This window comes from Mauremys mutica, chromosome 4 (assembly GCF_020497125.1).
Source record: "Mauremys mutica isolate MM-2020 ecotype Southern chromosome 4, ASM2049712v1, whole genome shotgun sequence".
NCBI classification, from domain to species: Eukaryota; Metazoa; Chordata; order Testudines; family Geoemydidae; genus Mauremys; species Mauremys mutica.
In genome coordinates, this window is record NC_059075.1 from 156,646,122 (window position 1) to 156,671,978 (window position 25,857).

The 25,857-nt window shown below is 54.8% G+C and overlaps 1 pseudogene; it reads right to left on the reverse strand.

Moving 5' to 3' along the window:
- Positions 1–593: 593 nt before the first annotated feature.
- On the reverse strand, positions 594–18,109 carry LOC123369156 (annotated as a pseudogene).
- Between the last annotated feature and the right edge of the window lie 7,748 nt (positions 18,110–25,857).

Here is a 25,857-nt window from a genome sequence, read left to right on the forward strand (position 1 = left end):
GCCCACCTTCTCCTTGCACCTCCCTCCCTCCCCCCCGGACCCTACACGCACTGCGCCCACCTCGAGCCGTATGCCTGCCACCCCCACCTCCGTCCCCACCCCCAGCTGGACCCATGCACTCCCACCGCACTCCACGCCAGACGGTGAGCCCACCTCCCTCTGCCCCCCCCCCCAGACACGTGCACACGCCGCCCAGAGCCTGACACAGGCAGTGCCCTGAGCCAGAGGCATGCCACACGCCCCTCCCCGCTGTGAGTCGGACACACACGCCCGCCTCCCTCCACACATTCCCCCAGCCCCAGGTAGACACAGCCTCCCCCCCAACCTCACGCAAGCTTCCTCTCCTGGCAGCAAGACACAAACTCCTTCCCCCCAGCCAGATGGGGAACCACCAGCCTGGGGCTTGGAAATGCCCCTCCCCTGACAGACACTCCCAGACAGCCGGATGGGAACCCCCATGGCATGGAGACCCAGCCACGCAGACAGACAGACGGACAGAGGGGGGACAGCCAGCCCCATGGCTCCCCTCCCGCCAGATCCCACAGGGGAGCAGGCAGACAGGGAGCCTCCAGCCACCCGCCTCCTCCAGCCAGTTATGAATGAGCTGTGAGCCGCCGATGGAACTGCAGCTGATGTGCCCTCCCGGGCGCCGGCACACCCACCCCACTGTGCCCGGGGCTGCCGCCCCGCACCCCCAGTGCAGCAAGGGCCCCCACGCTCTCACCATGCAGCCGCTGCGAGGCCACCACGTAGCTAACCAGGGTGACGTCGCTGGAGCCGCCCGACTCCAGCGGGGTGGGGTGCACTCGGAAGTGCTCCAGCATGTCGAAGATGGTGGAACCAGAGGTGCTGCACGCGGCACTGCCCGTCCTCATTCAGCGACAGGCGCAGGTGCTGGTGGGGGGAAGGGAGAAGCAGGTCAGACCCTGGCCCCAGGCTCTGCGGCCCCAGGACTCCTGGCCCTTCTCTGGGGATGGGTCCATGGGCTCGGGCACTCACCTTGGCCTTGCCCTGGAAATTGAAGGTCAGCACGTACTCCCCACGCCGGGTCTCGCTCTGTCGCACCAGGAAGACACCATGGCTGCTGGGCCGCCAGCCAGGACCAGCTGGGCGGCCTTCAGCCGGGACAAGGTGCCGTGGAACCAGGGGTACTCGGAGAGAGGATGCCTGGGTCGCCCCCGCCGGGGTCCGGCTCCCCCTGGAACAGGAACGAGCCTGACACGGGAAAGGGGTGTGAAACAGCACACGGGGGGCATGCCTCTAGCACGCCCCCCCCCCCCCCCACCAACCTGCTTCCCGCTCAGCCCCTGCCCCCAGCATGTCTCCGCGACCTGCTGCCCCCTCGGCCCTTGTCCCCGTCCCTTCTCCCAACCTGCTCCCCTCGGCCCCTGCCCCCGGCACGTCCCCGCGACCCGCTCCCCCTCGGCCTTGTCCCCGTCCCTTCTCCCCAACCTGCTCCCCACTCGGCCCTTGTCCCCGGCACTCGCGTCCCGCGACCCGCTCACCCCTCGCCCTTGTCCCCAGCACGCCCCCGCGACCCGCTCCCCCCTCGCCCTTGTCCCCAGCACGCCCCCGCGACCTGCTCCCCCCTCGCCCTTGTCCCCAGCACGTCCCCCCCCCCGCCAACCTGCTTCCCGCTCAGCCCCTGCCCCGGCATGTCTCCGCGACCCGCTCCCCCCTCGGCCCCCGCCCCCGGCCCGTCCACGCGACCTGCTCCCCACACGGCCCTTGTCCCCGGCACGTCCCCTCGACCCGCTCCACCACTCGGCCCTTGTCCCCAGCACGCCCCCGCGACCCGCTCCCCCTCGGCCCTTGTCCCCGGCACGTCCTCCGACCCGCTCCCCCCTCGGCCCCGTCTCTTCTCCCCGACCCGCTCCCCCCTCGGCCCTTGTCCCCGGCACGTCCTGCGACCCGCTCCCCCCTCGCCCTTGTCCCCGTCCCTTCTCCCCAACCTGCTCCCACTCGGCCCTTGTCCCCGGCACGTCCCGCGACCCGCTCCCCCCTCGCCCTTGTCCCCAGCACGTCCCCTCGACCCGCTCCCCGCTCAGCCCCCGTCCCCGGCACGTCCCCCGCGACCCTCTCCCCCCTCGGCTCCCTTGTCCCCAGCACGTCCCCTCGACCCGCTCCCCCCTCGGCCCTTGTCCCCGGCACGTCCCCTCGACCCGCTCCCCACTCGGCCCTTGTCCCCGGCACGCCCCCGTGACCCGCCCCCACTCAGCCCTTGTCCCCAGCACGCCCCCGCGACCAACTCCCCGCTCAGCCCCCGTCCCAGGCACGTCCCCTCGACCCGCTCCCCACTCGGCCCTTGTCCCCGGCACGTCCCCTCGACCCGCTCCCCACTCGGCCCTTGTCCCATGCACGTCCCCTCCACCCGCTCCCCCCTCGGCCCTTGTCCCCGGCACGTCCTCGCGACCCCGCTCCCCCCTCGGCCCCCGTCTCTGCTCCCCGACCCGCTCCCCCCTCGGCCCTTGTCCCCGGCACGTCCTCGCGACCCGCTCCCCCCGCGGCCCCCGTCCCTTCTCCCCGACCTGCTCCCCCCTCGGGCTCTTGTCCCTGGCACGTCCTCGCGACCCGCTCCCCCCTCGGGCCCTTGTCCCCGGCACGTCTCCCCTCGACCCGCTCCCCCCTCGGCCCTTGTCCCCGGCACGTCCTCGCGACCCGCTCCCCCCTCGGCCCTTGTCCCCGGCACGTCCTCGCGACCCGCTCCCCCCTCGGCCCCGTCCCTCCCTCCCCGACCTGCTCCCCCCTCGGCCCTTGTCCTGGCACGGCCTCGCGACCCGCTCCCCCCTCGGCCCTTGTCCCCGGCACGTCCCCTCGACCTGCTCCCCCCTCGGCCCTTGTCCCCGGCACGTCCTCGCAACTCGCTCCCCCCTCGGCCCCCGTCCCTTCTCCCCGACCTGCTCCCCCCTCGGCCCTTGTCCCCGGCACGTCCTCGCGACCCGCTACCCCCTCGGCCCTTGTCCCCGGCACGTCCCCGCACCCGCTCCCCACTCGGCCCTTGTCCCCGGCACATCCCCCGACCCCGCTCCCCCCTCGGCCCCCGTCCTTCTCCCCGACCCGCTCCCCCCCGGCCCTTGTCCCCGGCACGTCCTCGCGACCTGCTCCCCCCTCGGCACTTGTCCCGGCACGTCCCTCGACCTGCTCCCCACTCGGCACTTGTCCCTGGCACGTCCTCGCGCAGACCTGCTCCCCCTCGGCCCCTGTCCCTTCTCCCCAACCTGCTCCCCCCTCAGCCCTTGTCCCCAGCACGCCCCCGCGACCAACTCCCGCTCAGCCCCCGTCCCCCGGCACATCCCCCCCACCTGCTCTCCACTCAGCCCCCGTCCCGTTTCCCCCTCCCCTGAACACACCCCCCAGCATGCCCCTCCTGCAGACCTGGTATCCCCAGTCCCCCAAGCACCCCCCTCACCAGAGACCTCCCCCTCATTCCCTTCCCAATTACCCCTTTGCTTCCCACAAAAATCTCTTTTCCACTTTGGGTCCTGCTCCCGACACACACCTCCTGGAAACTGCCCATCTCTGGCTACATGGTCCCCCCCGAACTCCCCATTACTCATTACTCCCTCCCCCAACCCCCGCATGGACTCCTCTGCTCCAGACCTGTGGCGTCAGGAGTGTCGGGGAAGGGCGTGTGCAGCAGGCCAGGGGGGTAGGGACCCTGCAGCCGCTCAGCTGCCTCATCGATGGGGATCCGGGGGGGCAGCTCCGGAGGCAGCAGCTCCATGGAGTTGAAGTGGGAAGCAGCAATGGAGATGGAGCTGGGGAGATGGAAGCTGAGGGGCGCTCAGACAGACCCCCATATGCACCTGGGGGACAGATGCAGATGAAATTACCAATCCCCACAGAGCTGAGGGCGTTGGGACAGACCCAGTTCAGGGTTGGCTCATGCTGAGGCCATCCCATGTGGTGTGGCTCATGCTCCCCCTCAACAGGTCCAGCTGGTCTAGTTTTCTCTGAAAGCACCCAATTCCTGAACACAGTGTGATCCAGTGGCGTGGCATTCCTCTCCACTGGCCCAAGGCAGCACATTCTCCTATTCCACCATCTACCCCATGTACCCATCTCCTCAAGCTCCCTCTTCTCTCCTACAGTTATTCCTCTAACGTTCTTGTCACCTCATCTACTAATCGCTGCCACCACTCCCTGCATAAGACACCATCAGCCCATGGCTGCATCGAGATCCCCTGGGCCCGAGGGGGTAACGATTCCTCCATGCACTGCCCCTCATCTACAGGAAGCCCATGCCAGCTATTGGCTGTGCTGGTATCACAGGCACCACAGTCAAAACATCTGTAAACAAGAAAAGCAGTGGATGGAAGAAGAGACAGGAGCCAAGTAGTGAAAGTATGTAACCAGGCTCGGGGAGAAGGGACGCTGGGTATGGAGAGACAGGCAAGGTATCTAGTTGTGGCAGGTGTAGGGGAGAAGACAGAGCTGACGGGTGCTGTCCTCGAGGAAGGAGTGGGTGGGGCCAGCTATTGGGTTCTGTTTACCTAGGGCGGATTGGAAGCGTGGTTGGGGGGCTAGCTATGGGGAGCTGGTACCTGGGTAGGGGAAGCGGGGTTGGGGGGGCCAGCTATGGGGGAGCTGGTACCTGAGGGAGGTGAAAGCGGGGTTTGGGACCATCTATGTAGTTAGGGTGCTGGTATGGCAGGTTAACCACAAAAGAGACAAAGTATTTGTAACAATTTATTATCCAGGCTGGTGTGTGTGTGCGCCAGAGTTTCCCTTCTTTGTGCTGCACTGTTGCGCTCAGACCGGGGAGAACGAGGTGTGTGTGCTCTTGCCTAGGCTATGATCACCAGGTGTGGGTGTTCGCCTAGTTGTCTGGACCCTTAGGTCCCATATACAGTGGAGCTCTTCAGAAAATAATTACAAATCCAATACTAGCGACCATCGAAACCCAGAGACATACCAACTTCCCTGCTGTGACACCCTGCACCTCCATGGTCACCTCACTTTTATATGGCTACGATATATTTGGTACAGAATGTGCCTTGTGAGGTATCATTTGAAAACTCATACTCTAGCTGAACATCACTGCCCCAATTGAAATGTGTGTAATAAGCACTTCATATCAAATGATGAGGTATTTAAACGTATGATTGTTTAGTGAAATAGGTGTGATTCCTGCATAACACCATAAGCCAATTTCTCAGAGACAAAGGCATGTACAGCTAGGGGTTAAGAAGATCACTGCCTGCTTAATCAGAGATTCCACCAGCAGGGTACTTTGTAAACAGGAAATGTTACAATTTCATCTGAGCTGACGTACCATGGAACCGTCGGCCCCCTATGACCCAGCAAGGTTTTGTCCAGCACAGAAGGGTTAGGGGTATCAAAGAGAGGGAAACGCCTCTAGCCACTCTCCTCCCTCTCCTCCTTACAGCTTCTCGTCCTCATAGTAAAACATCAGTGAAGACACTGCCGGGTACTGAAACTAAGGGGAGTGGTCCCAGGCTGAAAGGAGAGACAGCCTATGAACTGAGAATTGCCTGCAGCAACTGGTGTGGAGAGAATGATGTTTGCTTCAAATCTTATTGAGCTTGGTAAAGTTTAGGAAATAGCTAGTGGTTTTGTTTTTTTTTTCTTTTGTAACCAATTCTGTATTTTATGCCTTTACCCTTATCGTCACTTAACTGGGTCTTTATCCAGTTAATAAACTTGGTTTATTGTTTTCCGCTAAACCAGCTGGTTCAATTGAAGTGTTTAAGAAACCTCTACTTGAGACAACAAAGGCTGGTGCATAAACGTTACCCTTTGTTGGGATGTTCAACCATCTATGAGCTTGTATTGTCCAGCGGGCTATTGAGCAGTGTAAGACGCACACTGGGGGGGGGGGGCAGAGCTGGGACAGGGGATATGCGGGTGCCACCCTGTATCGACTCATGGCTGGCTAGGAAAGCATTCATGTAAACATCTGGGAGTGGTTTTCCATGCTAGTGGCTGCACGTGAGCAGCCTGGTGCGACAGTACAGCAGTGTCCAAGGCACCCCAGGCTGGAGAGCTAAGGGGACATGGCAGTCCGGTCCAGGGAATGCCACACCCACCGCTTAGCAGGAGGCTGAGCTGCATCTCCCCAGCTTGGGAACAAAGGACTGGGGGCAGGGGGAAGGGAGGGTAAGTACCCTGACTGCCTCCAGCAGACCACACCCTGGGAGCCTGACAAAGAAGATCAGACAGATGAGGAGAGCCTGCCCCAAGGGGCTCCCCACAGCCTGGCGGGGCTCTGGGCTGAGCAGAATGGACTGGGGCTGGAACCTGAACCCCTCTGCGCTACCCTAAGGGCTCCCTGTGCCGTGGCCAGCTGACTAACACACCCCACTGCACGCCAGCGCTGTGGGACTGTCCCTGCCACGCTGGGCGAGGGGCACCGTCCCGGCAGCATGGGCATGTCTCTGCCAGAGACTGGCTCAGCGGGACTCGCTGGGCAGAGCTCACAGGGGAAGCTGGAGGCTGCAGCCCAGAGGTCCATCTAAGCAGGCAGTGAAGCCACATGGCTTGTCCAGGAAGAAGAGAGACCCCAGGGGGTCTGGCTCACTGAAGAGGTCCTCCGAGAGACTGTTCCAAAGCTGGGGCCATAGCACCGATCCTGTGGAACCTGTGACAGAGCCAGAGAGGGCTGGGAGCATGCCATCCACCTATGGTATGGGAGGAGGCAGGGCTTGGGAGGCACAGAGGCGACAAGTGTTGGGGGGCTGGCTACAGGCCCCTGGTAAAGGGGGATGCAGGGCAGGGGGGCCAGCTATGGGGTGCTGGTTTCAGGGGGAGAAGAGGCAGGGCTGGGGAGGGTATGGGACGGAGAGGTTGAGGATTTGGTTATGGGGGAAGATGGCTTATGGGGTGGTTCGGGGGGCTGGCAGGACCGGTGGTCTCTGCTGACACTCACCCTGGGAGAGCTGCTCGTTGCTCTCGCTGGGCACCAGGGGCAGCTCACGGCTTGGCATGCTCTCCGAGTGGTTGAGGCAGGGCAGGTCCGTGCTGCCCACGTTCTCCCTGCAGGGACACCGGCATGATTCACAGGTAAAGGACACCCCCACCCCCGGGGATGCTGCCTGACTCCCCCGCCTAGGAAACCCTGCACTGAGCACAGGCCCAGGGCAGGACGCCAGGGCAACGCAGGGGGTGGAGGAGCTGGTGGCGCAGGGGACCCGGAGCCCTGTTGCCGTGATGGGGAGATGTCAGAGCTACGGTCGGGGCCAGACGCTGGCTCACTTCACCCCGGGCTCATGCAGTCCTGGATGTCGGCCAGCCACGACCTCATCTGCAGCGAATCGACCGTCTCCAGGATGTACTCGAGAGAGTTCTCCATCTGCCAGGTACACCGGGTCAGCACCAGTGCCCCCCGCACCCCCGTCCCCACCCCACATGGTGCGCACCCCGCTAGCATCCCAATCCCCCAGCCCTTCGGCACCCCTTTTCTGCCACTCCAGCCTCAGGTGCTCCCACCCCGCTCCTCCCCTCCCCGACCGGTACGGCAGGACATCTTCCAGAACTCCTTCTGCACACGCCTGTGGGGCCACCCCCAACCTCCCAGAACCTTCTTACACCCCTCCCCCACAGAACATCTCCACAGCCTGGCCCCACAGCTGGGGCTTCCTGCTCAGACCCTCAGCACTGGGGGATGGTCCCCTCCTCCCTGCTCCCCCACAGAGGGGGGGGTGTCACAGCCCTCAGATGGCTCCACCCGCTTGGTCCCAGCCCTGTGCCTAATCCACGAGAGCAGCAGCGGTGCAAGGAAGGGGTGTGCGCTGATTCTCTCCCCCCCCCATGAGCAATTCCCCCCACAGCCTCTCCCAGTCCCCCACACCCACCTTTAAGACAAAGGTGTTTTCCTTGTCAGGCATCTCCAGCGGCGTGGTAGTGCGCACATCTGTCACCGCTGAGCAGAGGATGCTGACCCGGGCCTTGGTGGACTGAGGGCAGGTGAAGACAGCAAGGTGAGACGGGACCCACAATCAACCCAGCCCTGGGCCGGGCCATTCATTCCCCTCCCCACACAGGACTGCGTCAGGCCGAGTGCGATGGGACAGGGGTCATTACTGACCTATTACACTGAGGGTGCAGCCCAGGGAAGGGACTTTGTCAAGAGTGCACAGCCAGATCAGGAAATTCAGGAGTCCAACCTGACTCTCCTACCCCTGCGGATCTCAAACAGGGGTATGTGTACCTCTGGGGATAGGCAGAAGTCTTCCAGGGGGTACATCAACTCATCTAGGCACCTGCCTAGTTTTACAACAGGCTACATAAAAAGCACTAGCCAAGTCAGTACAAACTAGGGCTGTCAATGAATTGCAGTTAATTCAAGCGATTAACTCAAAACAAATTCATTAAAAAAATCAATTGTGATTAATCACAGTTTTAATTGCACTGTTAAAGAATAAGAGAATACCAATTTACATTTATTATAAATATTTTTGGATGTTTTTTCTATCTTTTCAAATAAATTGATTTCAGTTACAACACAGAACACAAAGCATACACTGCTCACTTTATATATTTTATTACAAATATTTGCACTGTAAAAAAACAAAATAGTATTTTTAATTCATCTCATACAAGTACTGTAGTGTAATCTCTTTTATCGTGAAAGTGCAACTGATAAATGTAGATTGTTACATAACTGCATTCAAAAACAAAACAATGTAAAACTTTAGAGCCTACAAGTCCACTCAGTCCTACTCCTTGTTCAGCCAATCGCTAAGACAAACAAGTTTGTTTACATTTACAGGAGATGCTGCCCGCTTAGTTACGTCGCCAGACAGTGAGAACAGGCGTTCAGATGGTACTTTTGTAGCTGGCATTGCAAAGTATTTACGTACCAGATATGCTAAACGTTCATATGCCCCTTCATGTTTTGGCCACCATTCCAGAAGACATGCTTCCATACTGACGATGCTCGTTCAAAAAATAACACATTAATTAAATTTGTGACTGAACTCCTTGGGGGAGAATTGTATGTCTCTTGCTCTGTGGTTTTACCTGTGTTCTGCCATATATTTAATGTTATCGCAGTCTTGGATGATGACCCAGCACGTTGTTTGTTTTAAGAACACTTTCACTGAAGATTTGACAAAATGCAAAGAAGGTACCAATGTGAGATTTCTAAAGACAGCTGCAGCATTTGACACCAGGTTTAAGAGCCTGAAGTGCCTTCCAAAATCTGAGAGGGACGAGGTGTGGAACATGCTTTCAGAAGTCTTAAAAGAGCAAAACTCCGATTTGGAAACTATAGAACCTGAACCACCCCCCACAAAAAAATCATCCTTCTGTTGGTGGCATTTGACTCAGATGATGAAAATGAACGCGTGTTGGTCTGCACTGCTTTGGATTGTTATACCACAAAACCCACCATCAGCATGGAACCATGTTCTCTGGAATGGTGGCCGAAGCATGAAAGGGCATATGAATGTTTAGCATACTTAGCACATAAATACCTTGCAACGCCAGCAACAACAGTGCCATGAGAACGCCTGTTTTCACTTTCACGTGACATTGTAAATAAGAAGTGGGCAGCAGTATCTTCTGTAAATGTAAACAAACTTGTTTCTCTTAGCGATTGGCTGAACAAGAAGTAGTGAACTTGTAGGCTCTAAAGTTTTACATTGCTTTATTTTTGAGTGCAGTTATGTAAAAAAAACAAAACAAAAAAACTATTCTACATTCATAAGTTGCCCTGTCACGATAAAGAGATTGCACTACAGGACTTGTATGAGCTGAATTGAAAAATATTATCTTATCTTTTTTACAGTGCAAATATTTGTAATAAAAAATAATAATATAAAGTGAGCACTGTACACTTTGTATTCTCTGTTGTCATTGAAATCAATATATTTGAAAATGTAGAAAACATCCAAAAATATTTAAATGGTATTCTATGATTGTTTATCAGTGCGATTAAAATAGCAATTAACCACGATGAATTTTTAATCTCATGATTAATCGCAATTTTTAAAATCATTTGACAGCCCTAGTACAAACTAAAATTTCATACAGCCAATGATGTGTTTATACTGCTCTATGACTATACATTGAAATGTAAGTACAATATTTATATTCCAACTGATTTATTTTATAATTACATGGTAAAAATGAGAAAATCAGCCATTGTTCATAACTGATGTGCTGGGACACTCTTGTATTTTTAGGTCTGATTTTAGAGCCTAGTAGTTTTTAAGACAGATAGAACTTGGGGTACACAAGACAAATCAGACTCCTGAAAGGGGTACAGTAGTCTGGAAAGGTTAAGATCCACCTCTGTACCCTGATAAACCCCCACTCTCCTCCCAAAGCCAGGCAAGGTACCCAGAAGCCCTGTCTCCAGAACACCTTTCATTCCACCTCGCCTGTCACAACACGCACAGCTCTAGCAATGCTCCTCAATCCTGAACCGCAGCCCTCTGCCACTCCAGACTTGAGGCTCCCCCCGGCTAATCCCTATAGCAGCCCCCCATGAGGAATCCCATCAGGTGGGTGGCTGCCCCCCAGGATGGGGCACAACTCCCACTGCCCCTCACCTTGGGGGGGATGTAGAACTCCAGCAGGTAGCCCTCGCCCTCTCCCTTGCCTGCCTTCCGCAGCAGCAGCCGGCATTTCTGCCATCGGGCCCGGCTGCCACCCCCCCCTCCGCTGTCATCAGCCACGATATAATTGAGCAGCCCCTCCCGGCGCACACTGGACAGTTCCACTTTGGGGGCAGGCGCCTTGCTGAGCCGCAGCCTCTCGAACTTGTGTGTCCAGCGCTCGGTGGGCAGGGAGTCTGCGGCCCCGCCCCCCGAGGAGTTGGAATTGGTGTTGGCCCCGCCAGCCTCCTCCTCGGTGGGGGACTCGGCTGAGCTCTTCCACTGCAGGATGCCTCGCATGCTGCCCCGCACGCTGCGACTGACGTTGCGCAGGGAGAAGCGCTTCTTGAGCTTAGGCTTCGTGCTGGCAGTCGCGGCAGAGGCTGAGACGTCCTCAGAGCTACGAGACTGGCTGCTGGACAACCCTGAGGCCAGGCCGGGCTGCGGCTCCACTGGAGAGGCCACCGAGGAGTCACTGCAGGTCTCGGAGAGGTCGCGGGTGGAGGAGGAGGAGGCACCCCCGGGGCAATGATGGGCGCCAGTGAAGGGAGCGATGTCGCAGCGGGGGGGTGAGTCACCGGCACAGGCCCGGCTCACCTCGGCCTCAAAGTGTTCCACGAAGTGCTCCGCGAAGCGGCGGGAGAAGGCAGCCTCGGCCCCCGGTGCTGCAAACTGGGGGTTCTCGCTCAGGAAGGCACGGAAACGCCGTGCGAAGTCCAGGGCGGCTGCCCGGGCATGGGCCTCGCAGAAATCCCGCCAGCCGGGTGAGGGCAGCGGTGCCGCTGCCTCCACCACCCCCGGTGGCGCCACGCTGCCGTTCATGCTGCTGCCGCTGTCCAGGAGACAGGGGCCCCGGGAGGGGCTGGGCGCCAGGATCCTGACCACCAGGAGGCTGCTGCTGCTGCTACTGTCGTGCTCACCTGGGAGAGTGGGGGAAAGAGAGAGTGAGAAGACAAGCAGGGAATGCAGCACTGTGGGGTAAGCCCAGGGGAGCACAGCTCCAGAGGGGGACTTTGGGGGTACACCAGGAAGCGATGGGTAAAGGGGGCACAGCTCCAGAGAGAAAAGAAATAGCCCCAGGACACACCACATGGCCGGGAAGCTGAGCAAAGGTGACAGAAGATCCTGTTGGGGGTGGAACTCTAGGGTGGGAAGAGGGCACAGCGCAGAGACCTCAGGGTGGGGGATGCAAAGGGGCTGGGGAGAGCCCCTAGAGATACCCTGGGGAGCACGGTGCTGGGCTGGGGGAGTACGTGGGAGGGCACTGCACCCAGGGCACTGCCCCAAGCGGGCATGAACCCCAGGAGGGGAAGATGGGCTGGGGGATTCCCCTGGGAAGAAGGTGCAATGAAAGGAGAAGCCATGGGCAAGGAGGTGCCTAGGGGAGTTGCTGGGGAGACGCCCAGGTGGCAAGAGGGAGAAGGTGGCTCCAGGGTGTAACACTGGGAGGCACAGCACCATGGGAAGGAAGAGGTGGGGGGGCACCCTGTCTCCCCATTTCCCTTTACGCCCAGGCTTAGCCTCCCTTTCAGCGCCCCTCAGTTGCCCCAAACCTTCTTCCTTCAAGCTCCTGCCCCAGCCAGGCCCCCACCCCCATCCCCACCAAAACCTCCTTCCTCTGGGCTCCTGCCCCAGCCAGGCCCCCAGCTCCAGAGTTTTCCCTGGGAATTGAAATGAAGTGGGGGTGTTCGAATGTATAGCGGAGTGAGGGCTGACAACAGGTTAGACCGTGTGGGTGAAGGTGGGCTGTATGGCACCATAGTAAAAACTGAAAAATGTTTCACAACCATTTTATTAGATTTAACTCGTGTTTTAAAATCATCACACAAATTAAAGTTGGCTATTCAAGTCTACTATGAAGCACAACAACTACATCCTTCTTGGTTTCTTCTTGTAATTTTGCACATCGCTGTTAATGAACTTCTCAAATGCACTGTGTTCATTTTTTGGTGGCTTCTCATGTGTCCAGTACTTCCAGTCCTTCAGGTATGCTCATGATCATGCAGAACGCAACTTCTTTCAGAACACAAAATTCTATTCAGTGAGGAAAAAGAACACTCAACTGTAGCTGTTGAGACTGGGAGTAGCAAGAGATGAATTCTCACTTCTTTCACCCAGGAAACATAGCACAAAAGATTGGGTCGAACCACTAATGATGAAAAAGAAAAAGTTGAAGTCAAATCTTTGTTCGTTCATCGTATGATATTCCACTCTATGTTCAAATTCTCTGCTCTGTCCTGATCACCTGACAGCCCCATTTTTGGTAGTGTCTCACTTCACTCAATGATCGGTGTTTTATAAAACAGGCATCTGTAAAAGCTACATGGAGGTTGAGTACAATCCAGAAGTCACTGTTGTAGATTTGTAAGAATCAAGTCTGTGTACTTTTTCAGCTGTCTTAAACACTTCTTGTCTTCTTCACTTAAGGATTCAATACAAGTGCCTTCATTAGTCAACTTCTGGACTGAAGTCTTCGCTTCTTCCAGTACATTTTCAATGGCTCTCTCTTTGATTGATCCAAGTGTAGTATCTATTGCTGGACAGTGATCTACTACTGTTGTAGCAGATGCCTGGATGGCATTGTTTAATGACCCAAGTGGTTTCAACAGTAGACTTAAAAGAGAGAGAATGGTGATAGTCTTCTGTAAACTCAGGACAGATCTAAATAGTGAGGCTACTATCTCGGTAGATACTTTCCAAAGCCAGTAATAATGGTTGCAGTAATTTTAAGACAACAGCCAAAGATCGCTCATGAGAAAGCCAGCAGGTTTTCCCAGGTTGGATTAATTTGAACTTCAGTCACATTGTATCTTATATTTTTTCCAAGACATTCAGTCCTTCTGGACCCTTGCTGGGAAAAAGAAAAAAAAAAGAGTATAATGAAGACATTAAATTGATGGCTTTTTAAATATCTTTTGAAGATTCTGCAGCTCATACTAGTGCTAGTTGGAGAAGATGGTCTCTGCAGTGTGTATAGGAGAGATTAGGGTTACAACTTTTCTCTGAGCAAAGCTTATACTCCACTATGTCTTCCAGAGAAGTTTGCAGCTCCATTGAATGCACAAGCAGCCATCTCTTCAGGGTTCAATTTACAAGCAATTAACTCTTCTAAGACGTGGGTTGTCAGAGATGCAGCTGATGTGTCTTCTATAAGCTGAACATCTGGAAATGCAGCTGTTGGCCTGCTACTGACATGAAAATAATCACAATGACTTAATACTTGATGCCCATATGCATCGATTCATTCATCGGCCATGTATGCACATTTTCTGAATGCAGTGAGAGTTCTTCACTTTTTCAACTGCTGAACCTTTCACTGCTGCACCACATGCTTCTAACCAGCCAGTTGAGTTTCTTGCAGAAAGACAGCGAACATCTGCTGGTCTTGTTCGGAACCAGAGTCCAACTTCAGGATTAACAACAGAAAATGAACTTAACATTGGACTCCTGCTTGCAGGCTGTGGTATGATTGTTGCGACGGTCACATTTGTTCTCAAAACTGTGCTTTGTCTCCAGAATTCTTAACAGCCTCATTAAGTTCTTCTACAATTGGCTGTGACAGTGACTGGCTTACAAGGCTTTCAGCATGTCGACGCAGTCCAGAGGCCTGGTGTTTTGCAGCCTTTTCATGTAGGTTGTCAGCATTGGCTTTGCTGATCAGTTTGGCAAACCAAGATCCTCCACTTTTAATATATTAATCCACGGTATGCCCACATCTTGAATACTGCATGCAGTTCTGGTTGCCCCATGTCAAAAAAGATATATTGGAACTGGAGAAGGTACAGAGAAGAACTGAAATGATTAGGGGTATGGAATAGATTCCATATGAGGAGAGATTAATAAAACTGGGACTTTTCAGCTTGGAAAAGAGATGACTAAGTGTGGCTATGATAGAGGTCTATAAAATCTTGACTGGTGTGGAGAAAGTGAACAAGGAAATGTTATTTAGCCCTTCAAATAACACAAGACCTAGGGGTCACCCAATTACATTAATAGGCAGCAGGTTTAAAACAAACACACACAAGGAAGTATTTCCTCACACAATGCACAATTAACCTTTCAAACTCTTTGTCAGAGGATGCTGTGAAGGCCAAAACTATAAGCATGTTCAAAAAAGAACTAGATAAGTTCCTGGAGGACAAGTCCATCAATAAAAGCAGCAAAGCGTCCTGTGGCACCTTATAGACTAACAGAAGTTTTGGAGCATGAGCTTTCGTGGGTGAATACCCACTTCGTCGGATACATGTATCCGACGAAGTGGGTATTCACCCACGAAAGCTCATGCTCCAAAACTTCTGTTAGTCTATAAGGTGCCACAGGACGCTTTGCTGCTTTTACAGATCCAGACTAACACGGCTACCCCTCTGATACTTAAGTGCATTAATGGCTATTAGCCAGGATGGGCGGGAATGCAACACCATTCTCTGAATGTCCCTAGTCTATGCGCGCCAGAAGCTGGGAGTGGATGACGGGATGGATCACTGGATGATTACTTGTTCAGTTCATTCCCTCTGGGGCACCTGGCATCGGTCACTGTCAGACAACAGGATACTGGGCTAGATGGACAATCGGTCTGACCGTTCTTATGTAAAAATGAATTATAATATAACAATACAAATGTTTAGTACTAAAATTCCCCAATATAGTGATCTCTCAAGATAGCAACAATGTGAGATAATTACCTTGGCAAATAATGCATTTTAAAAATCTTGGCCTACTAGGAAATGTATATTTATATTTGTTTCCCAGTCACAAATCTAGCATTTGGGAGCAAAGTCACTAAAATGTAGCCCAACAAACAAATGTTCCTTTAATGTACCCCTCCCTTCTCCCTCCACCGCACCCCACTCATATTAGTAGTCCTTGGTCAGTGGAGAGACAGAGTTCAGAGGTGCTTTTGTGTGAGTTCACCTCCCTCCCTGCGGGGGGGGAGGGGGAACTTGTTCGTTCCTCCAGCCGCTCGCCACTTGCTCCGGCTGCTCGCTCTGGACGCTGTTGTTTGTCATGCCACCATTCACTCTGCTGCCACCTGCCACCGTGACCTCTGCAAGTTGGTCTCTTGAGGTTCCACCAACTCTCAGTGGGGAACCTCACTGCTAGTGCAGCCTGGGCAGGGTCCTCCCCAGAAATGCTGCCCTGCAGCAAGTCTACGCCCTTAGATTATCAGTGATCACTTAAAAAAAAAAAAACCTCTATGGAGCCTAATCAGCTCTATCCTTAAATCAGGGAGGGGGCAGATCAAATGGCACCTGTGACTCTTAGGTAGAGTTGACACCACCAAGCAAAACACCTGTCCCCCACCCTTTCTCTACACCGGGATCTGGCATCCAAACCCCCTGCTTACCGAGTGCAGTTCAGCTGATGGTGAGCAATGCTTAATTTGTAATGAAAGAGGTGCTGGGGTTCAACAATTAAGTGCCAGGGCTCCAGCAAGTTTTTTACATTAATCATTGATGTGGCAAGCCCAGAGGTCCTGGGGCTATGAACTGCCAAGTCTAGAGGTGCCAGGGCTTAGCCCTGGCACAAAATAAAGCACTGAGGGTAACCTCCGCAATCAGGACAGGCTAAGCACAGTTCTGCTGCCCTTTACTCCTACAATAACAACATTTAATGCCTCCTGCATTCAATAGTAAAGTGATTTGTAACCCAACACCAGACAAGCTTGATCACTTGGGCAGCACAGCTCTGTCTGCTGGATACCTAGGCAGGGTGGATGTGTTCGTGTAAATACAATCTGGGCCTGAAGCCTTTTCCTCTTCCCAGCTCATCACCAGCTGTCAGAGGGGAGCTCGCTAACACCTTGTCTACAAGTCACAATTGGAAATTATTAGGTTGGCCAACATCACGGAAATGGATGCGCCAACGCCGTGGTAACAAATTGCAGCCAGGTGAGGGAACTGCTCTTTGTCCCCACATTCCCCACCTGTCAGTCTGGCTCAGGTCACAGGCTGTCACCCTGTGCACAGCTGTCACCTGGCATGTGGCTGGCACGGCTGTAACAGGTGTCAAGCTGTCACCCCTGCGCGCAAGCATCAGGCTGTAGCTGGTGTCAGGCTGTCACTGCTGTCACCCTGCACACGAGTATCAGGCTGTCACCCTGCACGTGAGTCTCAGCCTGTAGCTGGTGTCAGGCTGTCACTGCTGTCACCCTATGCAGAGGTGTCGGGCTGTCACCTTGCGTGGGGCTGTCAGCCTGTAGGTGGTGTCAGGCTGTCACCCTGCACGTGAGTCTCAGCCCGTCACTGGTGTCAGGCTGTCACTGCTGTCACCCTATGCAGAGGTGTCGGGCTGTCACCCTGCGTGGGGCTGTCAGGCTGTCGCTGGTGTCAGGCTGTCACTGCTGTCACCCTACGCAGAGGTGTCGGGCTGTCACCCTGCGTGGGGCTGTCAGGCTGTCACGGCTGTCACCCTATGCAGAGGTGTCGGGCTGTCACCCTGCGTGGGGCTGTCAGGCTGTCGCTGGTGTCAGGCTGTCACGGCTGTCACCCTATGCAGAGGTGTCGGGCTGTCACCTTGCGTGGGGCTGTCGGGCTGTCGCTGGTGTCAGGCTGTCACGGCTGTCACCCTATGCAGAGGTGTCGGGCTGTCGCCCTGCGTGGGGCTGTCGGGCTGTCGCTGGTGTCAGGCTGTCACTGCTGTCACCCTATGCAGAGGTGTCGGGCTGTCACCCTGCGTGGGGCTGTCGGGCTGTCGCTGGTGTCAGGCTGTCACGGCTGTCACCCTATGCAGAGGTGTCGGGCTGTCGCCCTGCGTGGGGCTGTCGGGCTGTCGCTGGTGTCAGGCTGTCACGGCTGTCACCCTATGCAGAGGTGTCGGGCTGTCGCCCTGCGTGGGGCTGTCGGGCTGTCGCTGGTGTCAGGCTGTCACTGCTGTCACCCTATGCAGAGGTGTCGGGCTGTCACCCTGCGTGGGGCTGTCGGGCTGTCGCTGGTGTCAGGCTGTCACCCTGCACGTGAGTCTCAGCCTGTCGCTGGTGTCAGGCTGTCACGGCTGTCACCCTATGCAGAGGTGTCGGGCTGTCACCTTGCGTGGGGCTGTCGGGCTGTCGCTGGTGTCAGGCTGTCACTGCTGTCACCCTATGCAGAGGTGTCGGGCTGTCACCTTGCGTGGGGCTGTCGGGCTGTCGCTGGTGTCAGGCTGTCACGGCTGTCACCCTATGCAGAGGTGTCGGGCTGTCGCCCTGCGTGGGGCTGTCGGGCTGTCGCTGGTGTCAGGCTGTCACCCTGCAAGCGGCTGTTCCCATTACCACCCAAAGCTCCAGCCAGTGACGGAACTGGCCGCGCGGCGGGGAAGGAGATGAGCACGGGGGGGGGGGGGGGGGACCCCTGCCCAGCTCCAGCCGCACCAGGCCGGGCGGAGACCGGGGGCGGGGCCCAACGGGAGCCGGACCGAGTCTCACCATCCCGCCCGGCGACTCTGGCTCCTCCCGGGTCTCGGCAGCGGCAGCTTCCGAGTCTGTCTCCGTTACAGCGAAGAGGGGACAAGGCCCTGGTCTCGTCACTTCCGCTTCCGGGTGCTCCGTCCCTACGTCGCACGCATAGGCTTCCGCTTCCGGGAAGTAACCGGAAACCCCGTCCCACGGGGAGCGGGACCAGAGCGGCTGCGCAACAGCACCATAGAGAGGAGGCGGTTACGGGCTAGAGCGACTCGGCTTCCGGCGTAAAACCATAGACGATAGTTAGGCTGAGGGTAGAGCGGCGTCCGCTAGTGGCGATGCCACAGCGGGGCCGAGTCCGCCTGCCTAGAACGACTCCTGCGGGGCAGAGTTACCATAGAGAGGCGACAACTGCGGGTGGCAAATATCATAGAGTGGTAGGGGGCTACGCCAGAGCGCCTCCCACGGGCGATCCGTACCATAGAGATGAGTGGCTGGAGGGACGAGAACTGCCTACAACGCCACACTTGCACCATAGAGTCGGGGAAGTCGGGCTAGAAGAAAGAACAGCAAATACCATAGAGCGAACGGGCTAGAGCGGCCGCTCCCCATAAACCTCAAGTGCTGGCGGATCGAGGGAATGGAACGGCGGCTGCCATAGAGCCCGGCCCATGCGGGGACAGAGCGCCCCCTGCAGGAGCGACAGCCCGCCGGGCCATGGGGGGGGCAGGGAATGGGCCTTGTCCCAGCCCCGCCCCTTCCCACCTCTGCCCCAGACCCCCCCCCCCCCCCGCAGCCCCCGCTCCCCAAACCAGCCAGGGGCCGGTGGCACCTTAAAGCCGAACAGATTGATTGGGGCATCAGCTTCCGTGGGTACCTGAAGATCTGGGTTTTACCCACAAAAGCCGATGCCCCAGTCAATCTGTTCGGCTTTAAGGTGCCACCGGCCCCCTCATTGTTTTGTGGATACAGACTAACACGGCTACCCCCTGACACTTCAAACCCCAAAGCCCACCCTGCCCCATTACAGCTGATGCACCGGCCTGGGGCAGGAGAGCTGAGGCTCCAATCAGATTAATAAGGGCCAGGGGAGTTTGCGGCACAGAGCAATGGGCTCAGGCTCTCTGCAGACTCAGGGCAAGGGCGCTGTTAGTCACACTTGTGGCAGCTCCTCCCTCTCCGAGGGATGGACTCAGGCAGCACTGGTTACCCTCAGGTCATTTTTGGAAGGTTATGGCTACAGCCATGAGGCTTAGCCACTTACCCTTTAAATGTAAGCTGAGGGTCAGGAGAATCTGAATACACCTGTGGGCCCCACACAAATGCCTCCTGGGGCCTGCATGTTTGTCACACCTGTTGTCATTTTCAGCTGGGGTGGTGAGCTCAGTTGGCTTGCAGGTCCATGTTTCTAAAGCTTTGGATTGAGTTGGTTTTAGGGTGGCTGTCTTGATTTAGGTGGTGCCGGAAATGGAGTGTCCCTGATTTAAGCCTTAATTGTAGCAGAAGCCATCCAGACTTGATTTAAATACTTCAAGGGATGGAGAATCCAGCCCATCCTTAAGTGAGTTGTTCCAATGATTAATTAGCATCACCATTAAAAACTTGTGCCTTCCAGTATGAATGTGTCTCGCTCCAACGTCTAGGTGCTGGATTAAAGAGCCCTCTGCTATGAGAAACTGCCTCCCGATGTAGGCCCAACATGTCAGTAACAGCAGTGTGCAGGCGGTCAGACTAGATGATCAGAGTAGCCCCTTCTGACCTTAAAGGCTGAGTCTATGTCACCTCTCAATTGTCTCTTCTATAAGCTAAATAATTTGTGCTTTTTCAGTGTCTCTCTGTGAGGCAGGTTTTCCAGACCATGAGTTGATCTTGTGACTTTTTCTGAACCTTTTCCAATTTATCAACATCCTTTTTGAAGTCTGGACACCCGAACTAGACACAGTATTCAGTAACGATCTAACTGATGCTGTAACTCCCCTTCCCTGCTCTTACTTGATACTTCCCTGTTTATATATCCATGATTGCGTTTGCCCTGTTGGCCACCACATCAACTTGAAGATCCTGTTTGGTTCAGTGTACAGTAGGGTGGGCTGGATAAACCCAGAAAACCTCACTGTGATGATCTAGTCTGACCTCCTGTATAACACGGGCCAAAGGATTTCTCTTGAGTTAATTCCTGTTTGAACTGGAATAGATCTTTTAGCAAAACATCCAATCTTGATTTAGAAATCGCTGTCACAGCCCTGGTAAATTGTTCCCTGGTAAAAAATTGCATCTTATTTCCAATCTGAATTTGTCTAATTTCAGTTTCCAGACACTGCATCATGTTACATCTCTGTCTGTAGATTGAAGAGCCCTCTACTATTAAATCTCTGTTCCCTATGTAGGTACTTACAGATCAGAGGTGGGCAAACTTTTTGGCCAGAGGGCCACATCTGGGTGGGAAACTGCATGCAGGGCCAGGGTAAGGGGTTGGGATGCAGGAGGGAGTGCGGGAGGCGGTGTGGTGTGCAGGAAGGAGCTCAGGGCAGGGGGTTGGGGTGCAGGAGGGGTGTGAGGTGTAGCAGGGAGCTTAGGGCAGGGAGTTGGGGTGCAGGAGGGGTGTGGTGTGCAGGACGGAGCTCAGGGCAGGGGGTTGGGGTGCAGGAAGGGTGCGAGGTGCGGCAGGGGGCTGGGGTGCGGGAGGGATGTGAGGTGCAGCAAGGAGCTCAGGGCAGGGAGTTGGGGTGCAAGAGGGGTGCGAGGTGCAGCAGGGGGCTCAGGGCAGGGGGTTGGGGTGCAGGAGGGGGCTCAGGGCAGGGGGTTGGGATGCAGGAGGGGTGTGGGGTGTGGCAGGGAGCTCAGGGCAGGGAGTTGGGGTGCAGGCAGGGTGCGAGGTGCAGCAGGGAGTTGAGGGCAGGGAGTTGGGGTGTAGGAGGGTGTGAGGTGCAGCAGGGGGCTCAGGGCAGGGGGTTGGGGTGCAGGAGGGGTGTGAGGTGCAGCAGGGAGCTCAGGTCAGGGAGTTTGGGTGCAGAAGGGGGCTCAGGTCAGGGAGTTGGGGTGCAGGAGGGGTGTGAGGTGCAGCAGGGAGCTCAGGGCAGGGAGTTGGGGTGCAGACTGCAGGAGGGGGCTCAGGGCAGGGGATTGGGATGCAGGAGGGGTATGGGGTGCGGCAGGGAGCTCAGGGCAGGGAGTTGGGGTGTGGGGTAGGGCAGGGGGTTGGAGCGCAGGAGGGGTGTGAGGTGCAGCAGGGAGCTCAGGGCAGGGAGTTGCGGTGCAGGAGGGGTGTGGCAGGAGGCTCAGGGCAGGGGGTTGGGGTGCGGCAGGCAGTTGGAGTGCGGGAAGGGTTTCAGAATTCCAGAAGATGTTAAACTGTTAGACATTTTTAAATTAGCAGGTCTAGAGAACTTGCAACCAAGAGTTTTAAAAGAGCTATCCAAGGAGCTAGTTGGGCCATTAATACTGATTTTTCAACTAATGATGTGCCAATATTTACAAAGGGTAAATGCCATGACCAAGGTAGTTACAGGCCTGTCAGCCTGACAATTGATGCAAGGCAAATAATGGAGCAGCTGATATAGGACTCTATTAATAAAGAATTAAAGGAGGTAACATAATTAATGGCAATCAGCATGGGTTTATGGAAAACCAATCCTGTCAAACTAATGAATTGCTTTCTTTCATGAGATTACAAGTTTGATATAAGTCACTGTTGATTTAATATACTTAAACCTCTGTAAGGTATTTGACTAGGTATTGCAGGACATTTTGATTAAGAAACTAGAACAATACAAAATCAACATGGCACACATTAAATGGATTAAACGTTTGCTTACTGATAGGCTTCAAAATATAATTGTATAGGGGGAAGGTATGTTTCCAGTGGCCCCTGCAAGGATCGGTTCCTGTCCCTGCACTATAACATTTTTATCAATGACCTCAAAGAGAACATAAAAGCATGACTTATAAAGTCTGCAGCTGATGAGGACAGGTCACCTGATACAGAGCTATCTGGATTGCTTGGTCAGCTGAGCACAAGCAAACAATATGCATTTTAATATGGCCAAATATAAACTCAGACATCTGGGAACAAATAACATAGGCTGTGCTTAGAGGATGGGGGACTCTATCTTGAGAAGCAGTGACCCCAAAAGGATTTGGGTGTCATCATTCAGACATGAACTCCCAGCGCAATGCTGTGACTAAAAGGGTTAATGTGATTCCTGAATGTATAAATGGGAATATTGAATCAGAGTAGACTGGTTATATTACCTTTGTATTTGGCCCTGATGCAATTGCTGCTGGAATCTTGTGTCCAGTTCTGGTGCCAACAATTGAGAAAGGATGTTGATAAATTAGCAAAGGTTCAGAGAAGAGCCACAAGAATGATAAAAGGATTAGAAAACACGCCTTATAGTAACAGACTCCAGGAACTAAATATTGTGAGCTTAACAAAGAGGGTGACTTGAACACAGTCTATACATTCCTATGTGGGGAATAGACATTTAATAACAGAGAACTCTTCAGTTTAGCAGAGAAGAGGCAATGACATGAAACTGCAGTTAGGCCTTGTCTATACTGCAGAGTTTTTTTGTTTTTTGCCAAAAGGCAGCTTTTGGTGATGACACAATACTGCAAGGCCAGTTTTGGTGACAAAACGCTTCAGTTTTGGTGACAAAATAAAACCACCTAAACGATCTAGGGCCTTTTATGCGAAACTATTGTCAACAAAGTGCCAGTGTAGACACCATGCTTGATTTTTATCACCTGGCCTCCAGAAGGTGTCCCACAATGCCCATCCTGACCACTCTGGTCAGCAATTCCAGTTCCACTACCCTGCAGCCAGGTAAGCAACTGTCCGCCGACCGCCCCTCCTCCTTTAAAGACCTGGGAAATTTTGAAATTCCACTTCCTGTTTGCTTGGTGTGGAGAGCTCACATCACATCTTCCCAGCTGACCATGGCGGTTCCATGCGGCAAACGCTCTCCCGTTTGGACCAATGTGGATCGGCGGGATATGCTGAGTGTCTGGGGAGAGGAGGCTGTGCAGTCACAGCTGCACTCCAGCCATAGGAATTTTGATACCTACAGGCAGATTTCTCAAAGCTTGTGCGAAAAGGGTTATGATCGGGACATGCTGCAGTGCATGGCAAAGGTCAAGGAGCTGAGCCACGCGAGGCAAACTGTCCCTCCAGTGCTGCCGTTTTGAGAAGGAGTTGAATGCTATCCTCGGCAACGACCCCACCTCCACCACCAAGAGCCCCATGGATACTTCGACGTGGCTGGAGCTGGCAGAAAGCGGACCTAACCCAGCGGATGAAGTCATTGACAAAAAGGTTGAGGTAAATGATGATGTGGAGCCCACGGTAGGGTCACTTGGTGGTGCGTCCAGTCAGGAGCTGTTAAGAAGCAGGAGCAGACACCCCTGATAACTGGTTTTGCTTTGTGAAGTGCTGAGGTGGGTTGAGGGCATAGAAATGGCTATGTTTCTGTGTGCTGGACATTTCCCTGTGCAGCTAAGAAGTACGGTGGAGCAGGGTGTTGATGCACATCATGATTTCACAGGAATCCTCCGGAGAGATCTCTAGGGAACTTTCCTGGAGATACTTGGCAATCCTCTGCTGAAGGTTTCTTGGCAGAGCTGCTTTGTTCCTTCCCCCATTGAAGGAAACTTTCCCGCCGTTCTGCAATCACTTGTGCAGGGACAAAGGGGCACCCAGCTAAGCAGCATAGGGATCAGGGCGGAAGCCATAAGCATGTAGTAGATACTCCCTTGCTTCCCCTCAGGAGTGAGATATCTGGTCTCTCTCTCTCTCACACACACACACACACACACACACACACACACACTCCCTAGTCAACAGTACCACAACCCTTTCATATTGATTTTCTCCCCATGTACAATGCCCCCCACCCCGGGGTACACTCACCATGCTCGGGGTGTTGGCTGGCATTTGGTTACTGAGAAAGTGATTGGTATGTTACTAGAGGTGTATTTTAGTGTACTGTTTCAATGCTGTGCGCATATTTAATCATACTTCTGTGTATTGTTCCTTGTGCTTCTGCAGATGTGGCCTTCAGAGGCATCCCCTACACACCGGCAGAGCACCTCCGCCAGTTAAGAAAGCATCCAAGATGGAGCAAGGAAGACATGCACATGACTTATGAGGAGAGACTGAGGGAACTGGGATTGTTTAGTCTGCAGAAGAGAAGAATGAGGGGGGATTTGATAGCTGCTTTCAACCAACTGAAGGGGGTTCCAAAGAGGATGGATCTAGACTGTTTTCAGTGGTAGCAGATGACAGAACAAGGCGTAATTGTCTCAAGTTGCAGTGGGGGAGGTTTAGGTTGGATATTAGGAAAAACTTTTTGGACTAGATGACCTCCTGAGGTCCCTTCCAACCCTGATATTCTATGATTCTATGTTCCAGGAGGTGCTGCAATAATCAGATGCAGAAAAGAGGGGAAGCAGGCAGTGAAGGAAAATGGAAAGGCTGGACAGAAAAGAAAATGAGGCTGTTGTTAGGGATGCAATGGAGAGCATGATTAAAGTTATGGAGAAGCAAACTGAGATGCTACAGTCCCTCATAATAGTCCAGGCTGAGCAGATGCATGCATGCCCTTCCCTTTAGCACATTCAGAACTCTTTCCCATGCCCTCCCCAAACTCCACTTGCAAATTCCTTTCCACTGTCTGGGACTTCTCGCTTTCCTGTTCACGCCATCCCCACGGACACCTTTTCAAATGATAGCTGGACTTACACACAGCTCTGAAAGTCAGCCCTCCCCAGTACCTCTTCTTCCCCCAAGCGTGTGTGTGTGCTGGTGGTTTTTTGTGCAGTAAAAGCAGATTTTTGAATGATTAGCTGGCAGCAACAAGTAAACAAGCAGTTTAATCATCTGCTTACATTGAGTCCTAGCCCACTAAAATCACAAGTACTTCCTTGCAAAACTCGAAGGTGGGGAGCTGAACTGAGGGGTAGCTCCCCACAGTGCACTGCTTTGTTGCTGCTACTGCCACCAGTGTGGATGTGCTCTGCTGACAGAGGACAACAACATGAACATGAAAGAACAATTTTCTTTTAGCGCTTTTTGATCATTGACAAAACTTTCGGTGAAAAAACTCTGCCAGCGTAGCCATGGCCTTAGATTGACTAGAAATAAGGTGGAAACTTTTAACGGTGAGGGTAATTATCAACTGGGACAATTTCCCAAGGATCCTGACGGATTCTACTCCACTGGCAGCTTTTAAATCAAGACTGGATATTTTCTTAAAGAACTGATCTAGTTCAAACAGGGATTAATTCAAGGCAGTCCTGTGGCCTGTGATACAGGAGATCAGACAAGATAATTGCCATGCCAGAACAGACCCTGCAATCCGTAAACATCTCAAATGTCTCCTGGCCCCCACACGTGCACCTCTGCCCCCCTCTCCCATGTGCCCCCTGGCCCAGCTCCACCTCTTCCTGCCCCTCCGCCCCCTCCACCTGCCCCCACACCCAGCTCCACCCCCCCACACGTGCCCCTCTGCTGTCCCCCACCCCCGGCCCAGCTCCACCTCTTCCTGCCCCTCTGCCCCCGCACCCAGCTCCACCCCCCCACACGTGCCCCTCTGCCCCCCTCTCCCACCTGCCCCCTGGCCCAGCCCCCCCCCCCACACACATGCCCCTCTGCTGCCCCCCTGGCCCAGTTCCACCCCTTCCTGCCCCCCCCCCTGCCCCCTGGCCCGGCTCCTCCCCCCACCTGCCCCCTGGCCCCGCTCCACCCCCCCCACATGCCCCTCTCTCCCACCTGCCCCCTGGCCCGGCTCCACCCCCCACGTGCCCCTCTGCCCCCCCACCTGCCCCCTGGCCCAGCCCCACCCCCACACGTGCCCCTCTGCCCCCCCACCTGCCCCCTGGCCCAGCCCCACCCCCACACTTGCCCCTCTGCCCCCCCCCCTG